We start from the raw sequence: 10,537 nt of genomic DNA, 5'->3' as shown, positions 1-10,537 counted from the left end.
AAACCATAAGATACTTACATATCCACTCATCCACCGGATGGATAAATTTAGGACAAAAATAAAAAATAAAAGTGCAAAGAAACATGAACCCTTACAATATCAAGTGTTGCTGAGGATCTGGTGCAATTGGAATATTCACACATTGCTTGTGGGGAAATATAATGGTACAACCATTTCAGAAAACATTTTGTTGGTATTCACTAAGCTAAACATATGCTTCCTTCATAATCTAGCACTTCAACTTGGTATAGCCCTAACTGCAATGCCTATATATGTGCAAAAAAGCAATGGACAAGTATTTGCAGCAGGTTTGTTTATAATAGACCGAACTGGAAACAACCAGAATGTCCATCACCATCAGAATGGGTAAATAAATTATGGTGTGCATTTATGAAATTGAAGAACAAACCTACTATATGCAATAATATACATAAATTTCTCAGTAATGAATTTGAAGGAGAGAACCCATTCTTCTGTAAAAGAATATATGGGATATGATTTCATTCATGTGAAATTCAAAAACAAGTAAAGTTAACCGATGGTGACAAAATTCAGAATAGTATTTACCTTGGAGAAGGGGCATTGGCTGAAGTGAGGCTTCTGGATTGCTGTGATAGTCTATATCTTGGTCTCAGTTGTTGTTGGACAGGTATACATGTTTGGAAAATATCATCAATTTGTATATGTGAGGTTTTTAGACTCTACTGCACATATCTTAAACTTTAGAACATCAGAAAAAATGGAAAAATATATATATAATGCTTTAAAGGACTTAGAGATAATTGTCTGGGGTTGGAAACTGGTCTGTCTGCATGGTGCCACCCTTCCTTCACACACCCGTGATCAAATAGGTCAAACTCTGTCAGTATGACGCCCTGTACCATGGAAACCGCTATTGAGTCTCTGGGTCCTTCTCAACCCAGTGCTCTCAGGTGCTCTGCCCGGGTGAAGGCTGACACATGAGATGACCCCTTTCTTTCATCCATCCTGCATGAATTTCGTTATAACCACAAGTGGTTACCTGGAGGAAATGGAGATGAAAAGAATTTCAGTGTTTTTGTGTGGTCCCACTGCAAGTGAATAGGAAAGATGACACTAAAATTAAATTTTATAGTTGACCTTTCGCTCATCTACTATTTTAATTGAAAGTGGAATAACGCAAAGGAAAATGTGATTGTTTCCCTCCTCTTGCTTCCTAACTTGACGTTCTTGTGCAAGAACAGGGCATCTGTTCAATGAGGCTGACTCTTCTGGGACTCAGTTCTCTGCCTTCCGCCTCAGGCCACGTTAGGATTGATTCTTTTTTCCTTTTAGTCTTTTTATATGGTGGCATTTTTCTCCTACTAACTAATATTTTATCAGTGACTATTAATTGTCTTTTAAATATGTCTTGAAATATTTGCTGCTTTCTTTACAACCCAATATTTCTGAGATATATGCATCTCTGATGTTATAAAAGATGCTAATATAACAGAATGAGTATACAGTCATTCATTTTACAAGCAAATATTAAGAATTGTGTTAAATTGGTTCACTAAAAGACACTTATGCTTTGCAAAAAATGAAAACTAAATTGATTTGATATAATTAAGCAATAAAGGAAAGGCTCATCCTCAGCAGTTAGCCTGATGGTTATTAGCGGCTAAGAAATGCCCTGCCCTTGGGCCTTAATTACTGCGTGAAAAATGTGAAGTAATTATTATGGTGTAGAGTGAAAAACTAAAAAATGTTGAACTTCCATTTTCCAGGGACGTGCGGTTCTTAACCTATTGACTTCCTACCGATGAACAGTGACAGTATTATGCCATTATTATATCTTTCCTTAGAAACTGCTAAAACATTTTGTAAAGTGTATGTATTTACATGAAACGTTTCCTAAAGGCACTTTTGGATTAAAGATTGGGTAATACAAACAGAGCCATATTTTTTGTCTTATAATATTCTTCTTAATTATTAAATCATACTCATGGAAAATCTAGAAAAACCTTGGAGAAAAGCATAAAAACTACTCGAAACCAATACTGTTAATATTTTGTTGAATTTTCTTCTATTTATGAGTGTGTATTTCACATATCAGGAATCAAAACTTATAAATGTCTTACTCCATCTTTTTCATTTATCTTTATATAGTGAATATTTCTAATACCATTAAAATTATTTCCAACCTTCCTTTTAATGATTTCTATTCCACACAGTAGAAAAAAGACAAGTTAACTAATTTCTTATCAAAGAACATTTAGAATTGCCAATTTTTCCAGGGTGAAAATAGTTAAAAGTTGTATGTTTCGAGTACTATATTAATAGTCATCTACTTTTTTGGAAACATGCTTTGACGTTCCTGCTATCTGCTAAGAAACCCTTTTCCACTTTTTCTTGGTTATCTATTACAGCCCAAAGGACACAGCAAACTCACATGGTCGTCATGTCCTTTCTGAAGGGGAAGATGAATTATTTTATCAAATTGTGGAATCCCAGGGTTATGTATGAAATGAGACTTGAAAAAACTGGCAAAGTGTTTAATATTACTGAGAGGAAGATGAAACGTCACACCAGTGTTGAGTGGGTGTGGGTTTCTCCCAGTTGTCTACAGGGACCACCAACTTGGTTTGTAAAATCCAGGTAAGTTGTATGTCTTAGAAATGTATACATGTGTGCATGCTTGGAAATGAGGAATTTGGAAATGCAAAATTCCAAGTGGGTTTAAGTACTCAACGGACTATTTGGAGAAAAAGGAAACCATGTGCTTGCTGCAATTGCTACCCACAAGACTGAATTAATTTCTACATTGCTTTATACTGTATATAAACCAATTAGAAAACCATATAGGATGATCCGGTATTGGTTGTGGTATGCATTGGAGACATCTGTGACTGATTCGCATCCCCAGGCCTTATGAGAACAGAGCTGAACTAGGTCACTGAGGCCTGATTGTGTCCTTCTCTTCACAATCCTTGCTATTGCCTCTTCTAGGTCCATAGCACCAGTAAAGAGACAAGGGTAGTTGGCATACCGGGTTGATTAATGTTGAACTTCCTGTATTTTCCACCATGTCCCGATAAATGTGGTTCTGTTTTAATATCCACATATATGGGAAGCTTTGGCAGGCCCTCATTCATTCGTGATTCTACTGCTAAATCATGGTACCAACCAATATGTTCCATGTCCATGCTAGATAGTATTACATGCCAAGGAGATCTTGACCCTTCACCTCAAGCCTCATTGACCAGCAAAGACTGCAGATGACATAGGTTGTGATGAGTGAGGCGTCATACCTGGACTCGTGCTGGTTTAGTAAGACCAGCAGCACAAAGGAATTCACACATTGAAACCCTTCCTTTGCATATCATAACTGAAGATGGATTTTAATTACACACGATTAGTAATCCAAAGCTTATCTGTGTGTATTTGTCCTGCAAGTTAGACTTACTCTCAGGGTAGAAGAAGAATGGATCTTCAGCTATCTTTTTCTGAGAATCCAAAGAAGCCTAGACCTGGACACGTGGTGCGAACTGGACTCACTCCTGGGATTCAGCCAGTCACCCAGCTCTCAAGCTTATTCTGATTCCACATCCTGTTTCTACCTGCCTCTCAATGGCTTGACAGTAAAGAAAAAGAGTGCAAATTTAATAAATATGTGCATACAGTCACGAACTTCCTTTTTTTATATAAATGATTCAAATGTTTGAATATAAAGGAAGGGAAATCTATTAGATCTTGAGCATGTACTGTGTGCTAGAAACTAGGCTATGTCACATATTATATCATCAGCGTATCACAGCTCCTCAAGATAGGCAACAGTTATAGTATTATAACTGTTATATAGCAGAATTGCATGCAATTGCCATTTCGTAAGTCAAACAGTAGTCAAATATCCACAACTTCATATGGTTCAAATTAATGTTTTTATCCCCACTTTGTAGAACAGAGACAAAGAGGTAAAGTAATAGTAAAGTCTGCACCCCATCTGGTTAGCTTCAAAGCCTGGGAACTTTTTTGTCCACTGTCTGCTTATGAACATTCATAGAGTAACTATTATGTGCCAAGTGATTGCTTTATATTATTACATTTATTCCTCGCCCTAATCCTGAAAGGTAAGCATTGGTATTTCAGCTGTACAGATGAGGAAATCTCTGCCCAGAGACTGTGGGTAACTCTTAGACGTGATGAAAATAGAAATTCCCTGCCTTGGACGTTCTGCTTCTCAATTTCGTGGCTGAGCCTGTTTTGGTCTTTGAAGATCATTGTTCACTGTTGGTATTCTGCTCTTTTCTTCGTAACATTTTCAAAATTTGCATGATAGTTTAGCTGCTGTGAAGCCTGTGTTGCACACTCTGGTCTACCCACTGGCAAGCCTAGTGCCCGGTACATAGTCAGTGCAGAATAAATATTTATTCAATGAATGAATGGTGAGTGAGTGAGTGAATAAATGTTTAACAGTCAAAGCTCGTTTCATTACCACAACTCGTCCCTTTGATGGAACCCTAAATAGTGCTCACAGGAGAAAGGCACCTTGGAATTTTTTTGGAGAAAGGTTTTAAAATGTGAGCCTTTTAATTTTAAACAACTGTCTTCTAGGAAAGGAAAAATTACAAGGAAACTTTTCTCATGAGAAAGAATAGAGATCTTTTCAATGACAGGAAATTTTTACAATGTGAGAGCCTGTTTCCTCACTGCCCTTTGAACTTGCTGGCAGTAGAATAGTAACTAAATCCTGGTGATTCGTTCTAGATAAACTTCATGAAATTCTAAACACTTCTCCTTTTGAAAGTATTATTTCTCTATTTCACTCAACTTTAAAGGAAATTGTGTTCTTTGTTTTTAGGCTTTAGATATAACTATGCACACATGTGAACAATCTTTACAATTAAATTATTAAAATCTCCTTTATTTTGTCTATTTGATTTTCCCAAGACTGAGAGTGATGTGATACTCTGGTATTACTGTTGGGTTTCCAACAGCATTTCTTTGAGCTTTCCCCAAAAAGAAAATTTGCTTTAAGTATTTCTAAATAAAATTGAACAGAATATAAGTGTTCATAGGACCATATAGCGATGTTCTAACTAGGAGATGAGGATTTAACCTCTTTCTCTTATTGCGTCGCATGTTTGAGGCAGCCTATGTGGGAGACTGCACTCTTCTTACCACATGTTAGTTTAAATTTCCTACAAAACATCAGAAAAGCAATGATTCTCTACAATTCCTTTAATCAGTGAATCTTTTCGTGAAATTCTTTCAAACTCATCACATTTGCATTATTGATTTAAATTGAGTGCTATTTTTTTAAAGAAAAAGAAATGGGGAGGGCTTTCCTGTGAATCTGGCTGATAAACATAAGAAGCAATCGATAGCAAAGGTCAAGGATCTGTGTTCGCCTGTGAGGTCGATGCTGCAGTAAGACCCCGGAGCAGTGTCCAGAGTGAGAAGTCAAATATTTATTAACACTGAAGTGAAGATGGAACCGATTACATGCCGGTCAATTGGGCTCTGGAAACCTCATTCCAATAAAACACAATCGATGCCATCCATCTGCAGTCTTCTATTTATTAAATTTTTCTCAGGAGGTGGTCAATTTGTCTCATTGCTTTCCCTTAGCAATTGCCAAAGCAAGACTATTAGTAACTTCTCTGTAGCTATTTCTCATAGGTAACTAGAAACTGTCTTTTTCTTCTTTTAAGATAATTTTGTAATATAAAATTAATAAATGCCCAATGTGGTATATCTTGAAAACTCAAAATACATGGGGAATTTTTGTTTTATTCATCCACATTTCCATCATGAAGAGATAACTTCTGTTACTTTTCTTTCTAGTCTTTTTTTCTTTGGACATTTGAAGTGTTATAACTGAATTCAAACTGTTTATATCATAAGTTTTTTACTTAATCTTGTACATAACCATTTCCTCTATTTATTAAAAATACTTATAAATATCATTTAAAATGCTTGTATGTGATTCTACTGCATGGATATGCCATTGTTTTTAATTATTCTACGTTTAGAAGATGTTTGTTATTATTTTTTCTTCTTTCTCATTATGAATAAGCTGAGCTTATTCATCACTCTAAATCTGAAACATCACTCTAAATGTGCCATCTTTTAAATTTTAATTATAAAATTCTATAAATATGAAAAAGTACAGAGTGATAAAATGGACACTAGTTTTAATACACGTCATGTCCAGACCATGATTTAAAGAAGTAAGATGGTTCAGATATAGACGAAACCCACCTCCATCCCGTTTCTTGCCTTCCTGAGACGGTAAATGGACATATAGTGAAGGTTTCTAACATATTTCTATACTTCAACTTTGCGTGTATGTACCTGTAAATAGTATGTAAGATTGCTTTGTGTTTAAAATCTTATATGAATGGCACCAGACTTACTTATCATGCTGCTGCATGCTATCTCAGTCAACATTATAATTTTTAAGTTCACTGAATTAATATTCTAGCTATGGTGTATTTATCTTAACTGTAGCAGTATACGTGATTATATGAATATGTTACAATTTATGTATCTATTCTATAACGGGTATATTGGTTGATTATATATGAACCTTTTTTTTAATGTTTAGCATGCATATCTGTGTGCACATGAGAGATTTTCTCTAAGGAATATATTAGAAATCTATTATCTTTGTCAAAGGCTATGTACGTTTTCAAATTTACTAGTTATTGACAACTTTGCTCTTCAAGTGATGGTAGCAACTTATAAATCCATCTGAGGGTTATGAATATACCTATATATTTTCTCACAGCTTCTCAATACATTATCAGTTTAATGTTTTTTACCAGTTTCATGGGTAATAAATCGTGTATAATAGGAGTTTTAAAAAGTTAACTGAAATGAAACATATACACAAAATGTTTCACATCATATAACCACCCAGACCGATGATTTTTTTCTCAGTCAGTCATAAGTTTCATAAAGAAATAGAGCATTACTAGGACCCTAAAGTCTCTCTTTTGTCTCCTCTCATTTGCTATTTCTCATTACAGTAAGCATTACTCTGATTTCTATTTTCCTAGGTTAGTTTTGAAATTTGAGCAAATATACACAGATAGCATGTACTTTTTTGTGTCTGGCTTCTTTTGCTCATCATTATGTTAATGTGATCCAAGTGGCTCTGCATAGCAGTGGTCATTCATTTTATTGTTAAATAGAATTCCATCGTTTAACTATACTACAGAGTGTATATCCTTTCTACCATTAATAAAATACTTGATTTGTTTTCAGCTTTATGTCTATAATAAACAATTCTTCTATGAACATTGTTGGACATGACCTTTGGTATATATTCATATGTATTCACATTTATCTTGTGTGTATATACCTAGGAGTGAAATTGTTGTGTCAGAGAGTATGTATTTTTATCTTTAGTCAATACTTCTAGCTTTCCAAAATAATTTCAATCCAATCAAATTCAATTATTGTATTTTTCAATTCTATAATTTCTACTTCTTATAATTCATTTTATTAAACATGTTAATCAGTTATTTTAAAGCCATATCTGCAGATTCTCAAATGTAGTTGATCTGCATGTCTGTTTTTATTGACTTTCTGCTTTCTGATTATTTGATGCTATATCTTGGCATGCCTGCAGTTTTTGATTGAATGCTAGACATCATTATGAATTGTCCTCCTTCAAAGTGGGTTTACTTTGTCTCTGGCAGAAAGTCAAAGGAAGAGCAGATCCAATTTATCTGGTCAGGGGCCAAAATTATCAGAGCCCAGATTTCAGATTTTATTGCACCTGGCTTCAACTGAAAGATCATGTTTACCACTGTCTGTGATCCTTGGTGGACACTCAATTCCAATTTTTAACTCTCCAGAACCATAAAGTAGCTACAGGTTCCACTTTGCATCTTTGTGTATGGGGTGCCACACACATATGATTTGCTTTGGTTTTTAATGACTCGAGCATAGTTGAGGAATTAACAGATATCTTGAGGGGAAAAAAAGTGCATGATTTCACATTCAATTCTCTTTGTTTGATTTTTCTTGAAACCTTATCCCTTTCTGCTCTGGCTGCCCTAGTAGCTGTGATATCCAATTTTTGTCTCTCCAGCCTGTGAAACTACCCCAGTCTCTGAGATCAATTTTCTCTCGGCAACTCAGTCTGCTGTTAGTACTCAGAAAACACCTGGAGGGGAAAATTACAGGAAATGTTGAGCTTACTCTTATGTGTTTTTCTTCTCTCTGGGAATCTTTCTGTCCTTGTATTTTATATCTATATCCTGTAAAGTAGAATGTAGACACATTATTATTAAGTTAGATTTTAAAATACTTTAACTAGAAGATTTAAGGTATTTATATTTATTGTGATTATTGATATACAGTAGTCCCCCTTATCCATGGGGAATATGTTCCGAGAACCCAGTGGATGCCTGAAATGGCAGATAGTGCTGAACCCTACATAACTTACGTTTTTTTCTATACAGATCTTTCTTGACTTATGATAAGGTTACATCCTGATAAATCCATCATATGTTGAAAATGTCTTAAGTCAAAAATGCATTGAGTAAGAAGTTGAATGAGAGCAACAGTTTTCAAAGAATTTTTTAAAGCAGCAGAAAATTTTACATACATACACAGTGTCATTTCACAAGATGATTTATCTAAGTATATATCTGTGTGTTTGAAAAGGAAAAAAAAAAAAAGGAAAAAAATAGTCCATTACAAGGTAGACGTATTCATCCTCTAGTAAATCTTTGAAGTAAGATGAATCCCAAAGTTGACCTCATCTCAGAGTTGTGCAATACAAAAACAGACTGAACTCCCAGCCTGGAACCCACCATCATAAAGTTGAAAAATTGTAAATCGGATCATCTTAGGCCAGGACCGTCAGAACATACATACCCCTTGATCAAGCGTAATTTACAAATTAGGCACAGTAACAGATTAACAACGATAACTTCTCTTTGCATTTCTGAAATGTCAGCTCTGTGGGCCAATACCAGCACTGCAATACCACCACGGTCCATCTGGTAATTGCGGTGACTATTGAGTGACTAACAGGCGGGTTGGCGTACACAGCATCAACACACAGAACAAAGGGATGACTCAGGTCCTGGGCTGGACAGAGCTTGATGGCGTAAAATTTCGTCATGCTACTTAGAACAGTGCACAATTTAAAATTTATAAATTGCTTATTTCTGGAATTTTCCACATTTAATATTTTCAGACCGAGGTTGACTGTGGCTGACTGAAACCATGAAAAGCGAAACCTCAAGTCAGAGTCAGGTGAGACTACTGTATTTAGACATTTTTCTGTGCTCTCATTCGTGCTTTTTTTTTTTTCTTTTAAAGATTGGCACCTGGGCTAACAACTGTTGCCAATCTTCCTTTTTTTTTTTAAGGATTGGCACCTGGGCTAACAACTGTTGCCAATCTTTTTTTTTTCTGCTTTATCTCTCCCCCCCCACCACCCCAGTACACAGTTGTATATCTTAGTTGCAGGTCCTTCTAGTTGTGGGATGTGGGATGCCGCCTCAACATGGCCTGACGGGTGGTACCATGTCCACGCCCAGGATATGAACCTGCAAAACCCCGGGCTGCCAAAGCAGAGCGCATGAACCTAACCACTTGGCCATGGGGCAGGTCCCAAATGTATACTTTTTATTTTTGCTTTTATCCTTCTATTTTGCACCTTTACTGGTTTCAAGGTCCTACCTACTTTTTTTCTTTTAGTGTTAGCCTTGAAATTTTGCCTTAAAAATTTAAGGCAAAGGTACTTAACCTTAAAAAAATCTGAAATTTATTAATATCTTAAAAAATGTACTAGCAAACAGAATCTTATCTTGACTTCTATGCTAATGTTAATTTTGTTGTTAGTATTTTAATAATCTATTTTTATAACTCAGATATCATAATTATTATTTTATTCAGAATGTATTTGTCTACAAATATCTTTGCTCACCATTCTTTTCATATCTCAGAATTTCCCTGTGGTACGTCCTTTAGAACTTCCCTGAGTGAAGATCTGTTGAAGAGTAAATACAATGAGCTTTTATTTGCCTGAAAATGACTCTATTTCATCTTGCTTCTTGAAAGAGACTTTTGCCGCATGCCTTGTTCAGTGGGCTAGGTTATGGGTCAATATCAAGCAGCCCTCAAGTCTGTGTGGCCGAAAAACCCAAAGCTTTACTTTTCGCTTCTGTGTTGTGTCCACTGTGGCGAGCAGGAAGCCTCTACTCAGCAGAGGTGCTTAGGGAACCCGGGCTGGAGGAGCAGCCTTCATCTTCCAAATGTTGATGGCATTTCCAGAAGTAAAGAAAATGGGGCAAGACATGCAGCAGCTCCCAATGCTTCTGCTCACAATTGACTGATCCAGACAAGTCACACGTCCACACCTACATTCAAGAGGGCGGGAAGTGCAACCCTGTCGTATGTCCCAAAAGAGAGGAAGCTCGAATGTTTTTCTTTTTCCAGAACCACCTCAGGGATAGTCTTTTAATTTCCCATGTCCCTTTGCTTTCTCTTGCATCCAACCATTTATTATCTTCCAGATTCAGAGTTCTCAGTTATTTTTTATCATGCC

This window comes from Equus asinus, chromosome 6 (assembly GCF_041296235.1).
Source record: "Equus asinus isolate D_3611 breed Donkey chromosome 6, EquAss-T2T_v2, whole genome shotgun sequence".
Taxonomy (NCBI): Eukaryota; Metazoa; Chordata; class Mammalia; order Perissodactyla; family Equidae; genus Equus; species Equus asinus.
Note: the sequence above shows the minus strand (reverse complement) of the source record.